This window comes from Phyllopteryx taeniolatus, unplaced genomic scaffold, assembly GCF_024500385.1.
Source record: "Phyllopteryx taeniolatus isolate TA_2022b unplaced genomic scaffold, UOR_Ptae_1.2 contig_39, whole genome shotgun sequence".
Classification (NCBI taxonomy): Eukaryota; Metazoa; Chordata; class Actinopteri; order Syngnathiformes; family Syngnathidae; genus Phyllopteryx; species Phyllopteryx taeniolatus.
Genome location: NW_026903327.1, coordinates 95,658 through 101,657, shown reverse-complemented (window position 1 = coordinate 101,657; position 6,000 = coordinate 95,658). Strand labels below are relative to the sequence as shown.

General features: G+C 42.7%; 2 non-coding genes across 2 annotated transcripts; one reads left to right on the top strand and one right to left on the bottom strand.

The window, feature by feature from the left end:
• Positions 1-1,834: 1,834 nt before the first annotated feature.
• LOC133473723 (U2 spliceosomal RNA) lies at positions 1,835-2,025 on the bottom strand. The gene has a single exon (XR_009787211.1). It is a non-coding gene; the product is annotated as a U2 spliceosomal RNA (small nuclear RNA).
• A 2,299-nt stretch (positions 2,026-4,324) lies between these two features.
• LOC133473724 (U5 spliceosomal RNA) lies at positions 4,325-4,438 on the top strand. The gene has a single exon (XR_009787212.1). It is a non-coding gene; the product is annotated as a U5 spliceosomal RNA (small nuclear RNA).
• Positions 4,439-6,000: the final 1,562 nt, after the last annotated feature.

The window sequence follows — 6,000 nt, the reverse complement described above, 5'->3', positions numbered from 1 at the left end:
AAATGTTACTTGAGTAAATGTAACGGAGTAAATGTAGCGCGTTACTACCCACCTCTGCTCGTAACCCAAAACACTCACATCTCAAATCATCCTCATTGAAACAAATGGATATGGCATTACTCTTTTCGAGAGCCCCCAAAAAACGATTTTTTTAAAAATTTTCAATAAGAAAATAGCAATCTATGCTATTTTACTTTATAAAAAGATACAGTAATTCCATAATTTAATGGAATGTAAAGAAAAATTTTGCGCAAAATGATAACCCTTAATTGTTTTTTATGTTTAGTGTGAGATTTAAACTTCAAAGGTGAGTGGCAAAAAAAAATCTTGAAGCGTCTTTTAAAGAACTGATCAATCTCTGCCAAACTGCTGCTTGTTGTCCTTATTGTAAAGTTCATTGCCACCATAGCTGACACTCATAACTCATTTTTGTTCGCAAAACAAGAGAATATATCATGCATCATAATGACAATACATACGGAGGAGTCTTTTGAAGAATTTATAAACAAATTATGGTGGAAAACAAGTCTTATATTTGGTCACCGACAAACAAGCAAGATTTCTGGCTCTCACAGACCTGTAACTTCTTCTTTAAGAGGCCCCTTTGTCCTCCACTCGTTACCTGTATTAATGGCACCTTGTTTAAACTCGTTATCAGTATAAAAGACACCTGTCCACAACCTCAAACAGTCACACTCCAAACTCCACTATGGCCAATACCAAAGAGATGTCAAAGGACACCAGAAAAAAAATTGTAGACCTGCACCAGGCTGGGAAAACTGAATCTGCAATAGGTAAGCAGCTTGGTGTGAAGAACTGTGGGAGCAATTATTAGAAAATGGAAGACATACAAGACCACTGATAATTTCACTCGATCTGGGGCACCACGCAAGATCAAAGGTCAAAATGATCACAAGAACAGTGAGCAAAAATCTCAGAACCACACGGGGGGACCTAGTGAATGACCCGCAGAGAGCTGGAACCAAAATAATAAATACCCGTCTGAAGTTCTCTAGAGAGCATTTGGATGATCCAGAAGAGGATTGGGAGAATGTCATATGGTCATCAGTCGGAAAAGGGTGGCGTGCCCTCTCCGGGTCAGAGATGAGATCCTGCCCCAAGTGAAGGAGTTCAAGTATCTTGGGGTCTTGTTCCACGAGTGAGGGGAGAATGGAACGGGAGATCGACAGGCGGATCGGTGCAGCGTCTACAGTGATGCGGACTTTGTATCGGTCCGTTGTGATAAAGAAGAAGCTAAGCCGAAAGGCGAAGCTCTCGATTTACCGGTCGATTTACGTTCATACCCTCACCTATGGTCAAGAGCTGTGGGTCGTGACCGAAAGAACAAGATCCCGGATACAAGCGGCCGAAATGAGTTTCCTCCGCAGGGTGTCTGGGCTCTCCCTGAGAGATAGGGCGAGAAGCTCGGTCATCCGGGAGGATCTCAGAGTAGAGCCGCTGCTACTCCACATTGAGAGGAGCCAGATGAGGTGGCCGGGGATTTTTTGATTCGGATGCCTCCCCAGGCACGTCCCACCGGGAGAAGACCCCAGGGACGACCCAGAACACAACGTCTTTCGGCTGGCCTGGGAACGCCTCGGGATCCCCCCGGAAGAGCTGGATGAAGTGGCTGGGGAGAGGCGTACAACATTCCTAGTCACTTTTCTCCTATGCTCCATGTCCAAACTTAATACCCCTCTGTACAATACTGAAAGTGAGAATAACAGACAGACCCCAGAGTTGAGAGTCACTTGTTTACCTTCTGTTCAGTGCATTAAATATAGTTCAAGTCATTGGATTGATGGCTCAATTGATATTTATTTTGGCCAAGTTGTGGGGGTGCACCATTCCTGGAAGTACTGCAATACCAGGTCGATGCGTGGAGTGGACAGAGCAAGCTCCGACTCCATCTCCAAGTTCCAAAAATCAATTTAACATATGGTGCACAGATAGGGGACGTATCAGATCTTAAACTGATAAGAACAGATACTACACTTGATTTTAGCCAAAAGGCCGAGAAGCGATGCCAACATAACGCCAGAAAAGACGACCTCATTCTCCAGCCTACAAGCCAAAGTTATGGTGGCACATATCACAGATGAATCACATATGGACACCCCAAACAACAATTATGAAACGAATGTCAACTGTGTTGTTTTTCAACGTTGATATCGAAATAATGTTGTCAGATGCTCGTGTTCCTTGGTCACGTGGCCCACGTCGATCCAATAGAATGCGGAGATTAACGCATATCCTTTAGCCGTGTATTAAGTCTGAAACAACCAAAGAAATAATGAGTTATTTGGAATAAAAATCGGTTGCTGGTATAATGATGTGGCCACAAGCTGAATAGCTGTTTGCTCAACATTTTGACGAAAAAACATCAATGACTCTGCCTCGCTCAACTACTTCCTGTTTCTTTCTTTGCTAACTGACAGTAGGACTCTAGCGCCATCGTCGCAGAGGAGGCGAATTACACCCCTTCCACTAATTTGGTTACACGTTCAAATTTGTCTTGTGATAAGTGTTAATAATCGATTAAAGACACGCCAGAAACGTCAAAAGAACAATGAAGACCCTCAAAATGTTATTTTTTTAAAATAATTTAATAAGGAAGTCATTGTCCAATAGAAACACTCATTTAGCCCTTACATAAGAACACTGAGATGTCCCAGGTGACCTGAACATCCATCCATCCATTTTCTGAGCCGCTTCTCCTCACTAGGGTCGCAGGCGTGCTGGAGCCTATCCCAGCTGTCATCGGGCAGGAGGCGGGGTACACCCTGAACTGGTTGCCAGCCAATCGCAGGGCAATTTGTAATTTATTTCTGAATAATTGGTAAAGTCTTCAGTGCTCTCTGACATTATGTCCACTTGCACATTTTAATATGAATTCATTAACAATGAATAATCACAAAAAATACATATTTTTAGCATTTTATAATTAAGTCATTGTCCAATAGCAACACTTATTTCGCCTTTACGTAAGAAAGCTGAGATCTCCCAGGTGACCTGAGCATCACTTTGGAATACGAGCGGTAAAGTTAGGTAAAATGAACAAATTAGATGACAAAATTGCATTTTCGCCATCAACAACTGAAACAAAATGTTAATACAGACTCCTCTAAGTTGTCAATCTCCTTCGAGTGACCAGTCATAAGATTTTAAGGAAGCAAAATTGGATATGTCACTTCACATCAATAGGTAAAGCTAATTGCGAAACACGGGGCCTACTCGTGACCATACATTTCCTTAAGACTATTATACTATACTACATACTATATATGACAACCAAACTAAATTTGTTTACGAATATGGATTTTCTTTTTCTGTTGTTGTGTGTTGTCAAGTAATAATGGCTGATTATAGTTAAGTACTTCACTAGTGGTTGGTTTTGCGTTCACTCTGTCCTTTTTTGCATTAATTCTTGGGCAGGGCATGCTTACTGTTTTGGGGTATACGTTGAAATGTTTAATGGAAAATATTCAAGGATTTTGACGTTTCTGGCAAGTTTTTATTCGATTATTAAGGCTTACAACATGAGGAACAGCAACGTTGTGTAACTAAATTAGTGGAAGGGGTGTAATTCGCCTCCTCTGCGACGATGGCGCTAGAGTCTTAATGTCAGTTCCCAAAGCAGGAAACTGGAAGTATTGGAGCCAGGCAGAGCCATTGATTTCAAAATGTTGAGCAAACAGCTTTTCAGCTCGTGGCCACAACATTATACCAACAACCGATTTATATTCCAAATAACTCGTTATTTTCTTTGGTCTTAATACACGGCTAAAGGATATGCGTTAATGTCCGCATTCTATTGGAACGACGTGGACCACATGACCAAGGAACACGAGCATCTGACAACATTCTTTCAATATAAACGTTGAAAAACAACACAGTTGACATTCGTTTCATAATTGTTGTTTGGCATGTCCATATGTGACTCATCTGTGATGATCATGTCGATATGACCTGGTATTGCAGTACCTCCAAGAATGGTGCACACCCACAAGATTGTCCAAATAATCATAAACTCAACTGAACACACCAATCAATCAGATGACATGAAATGTGTCACGTTCCCACAATGCAGTGCGTCAAAACGATTGACAATCTTGATAAAGAACGGCAACACAGAGCATCTATACACATTTACATTGTCTTTTTGCGTGACATTATGAGAATATTGGAGTATGTCAAATGTCGGTGGATTTTTTTCATTTGTGTTAAAAAAAAAAAAAAAAGTCCAATTGTTTGAATATAAGACCGTCTGTTAAAATGGCATGGCGGACAATGACATCGTCCGCTTCGCTGAGACCAAAGCAGTTCACTCTTGTTTCTTTTCAAATCGTATAAATCTTTCGCCTTTTACTAAAGATTTCCGTGGGGAGGAACAACAAGAGTCTATCTCAATTTTTTGATGCTCTGTGAAAGCGGAGCTTTCTCTTGTTGTGAAAAGTCAAATTTATTGTCTGGATACATCAACCTGTCTCACTCACAATTTTGTATTTAATACATTCATCTGGTTACTGTAAAGTGTCTGAGTGGTTTGAGAAGCGCTGTGTGAGCTTAATTGCAGTTGTGTTGTTATTAATTAAAAGGCTTTAATAATTGCATTAGAGACACTGGGAAATATGTATGCATGCGTACATTTATTATGAATGTACATTTATTTTAAATATGTGTGCTTGTTTTCATGTGCTCGACTGACCCAACATTAGCCGTTAGCTTGGAGAAACGGATGGTCGTGAAAGCTGTCCTGTAAGGAAGAACGGTTACAATCACTCACGAGTACGTTCAGCGGCACGATGGCCGACTGGTTAGAGCGTCAGCCTCACAGTTCTGAGTTCAATCAGTTCCCCGGCCCTGCCTGTGTACAGTTTGCATGTTCTCCCCGTGCCTGCGTGGCACTCCGGTTTCCTCCCACATCCCAAAAACATGCATGAATTGGAGACTCTAAATTGCCCGTAGGTGTGAATGTGAGTGCGAATGGTTGTTTGTTTGTATGAGCCCTGCGATTGGCTGGCAACCAGTTCAGGGTGTACCCCGCCTCCTGCCCGATGATAACTGGGATTGGCTCCAGCATTCCCGCGGCCCGAGTGAGGAGAAGCGGCTCAGAAAATGGATGGATGGATGTACGTTCACTGCATAATATGTCGTTCCTTGCGCCAACAAATCACTCATTGTACTAGTTCGCAGTGAAATTCCACCTGAGTCAATCGTGGCAAGACAGGACGAGTTCAACGAACAAATCACTCGTGGCTAACAGTACATTCAGTTCAGTAGTACATTCAGCTTGCATGTGGCTAATGTTGCAACGTCACGACCCACTTTCATATAAATTGAAAAGAATCAATTATTTTGTTTAAAAGTAGATTTTACGCCGATCTGATCGGTGTTATCGTTATCGGCCGATAATTAGCATTTTATGCTGACCGGCTTTCATGTCATAAGTCGCTGATCCGATCAATGACGTCATCGATCGGCTCCGCACAAGACATTTAACTCTGCGTCTTCGTCGCGTATGAATCCAAAAGCTAGTTTATTTTTAGCCTTGTCACGTGTCTTGTTGCGCAGTACTGTAACTATAAGTGGGGTCATTCACACCTCTGAGATCCTCCCGGATGCCCGAGCTTCTCACCCTATCTCTAAGGGAGAGCCCGGACACCCTGCGGAGGAAACTCATTTCGGCCGCTTCTATCCGGGATCTTGTTCTTTCGGTCACGACCCACAGCTCGTGACCATAGGTGAGGGTAGGAACGTAGATCGACCGGTAAATCGAGAGCTTCGCCTTTCAGCTTAGCTCCTTCTTTACCACAACAAATCGATACAAAGTCTGCATCACTGGAGACGCTGCACCGATCCGCCTGTCTATCTCCCGTTCCATTCGTCCCTCACTCATGAACGAGACCCCAAGATACTTGAACTCCTCCACTTGGGGCAGGATCTCATCCCCGACCCGGAGAGGGCACGCCACCCTTTTCCGACTGAAGACCATGGTCT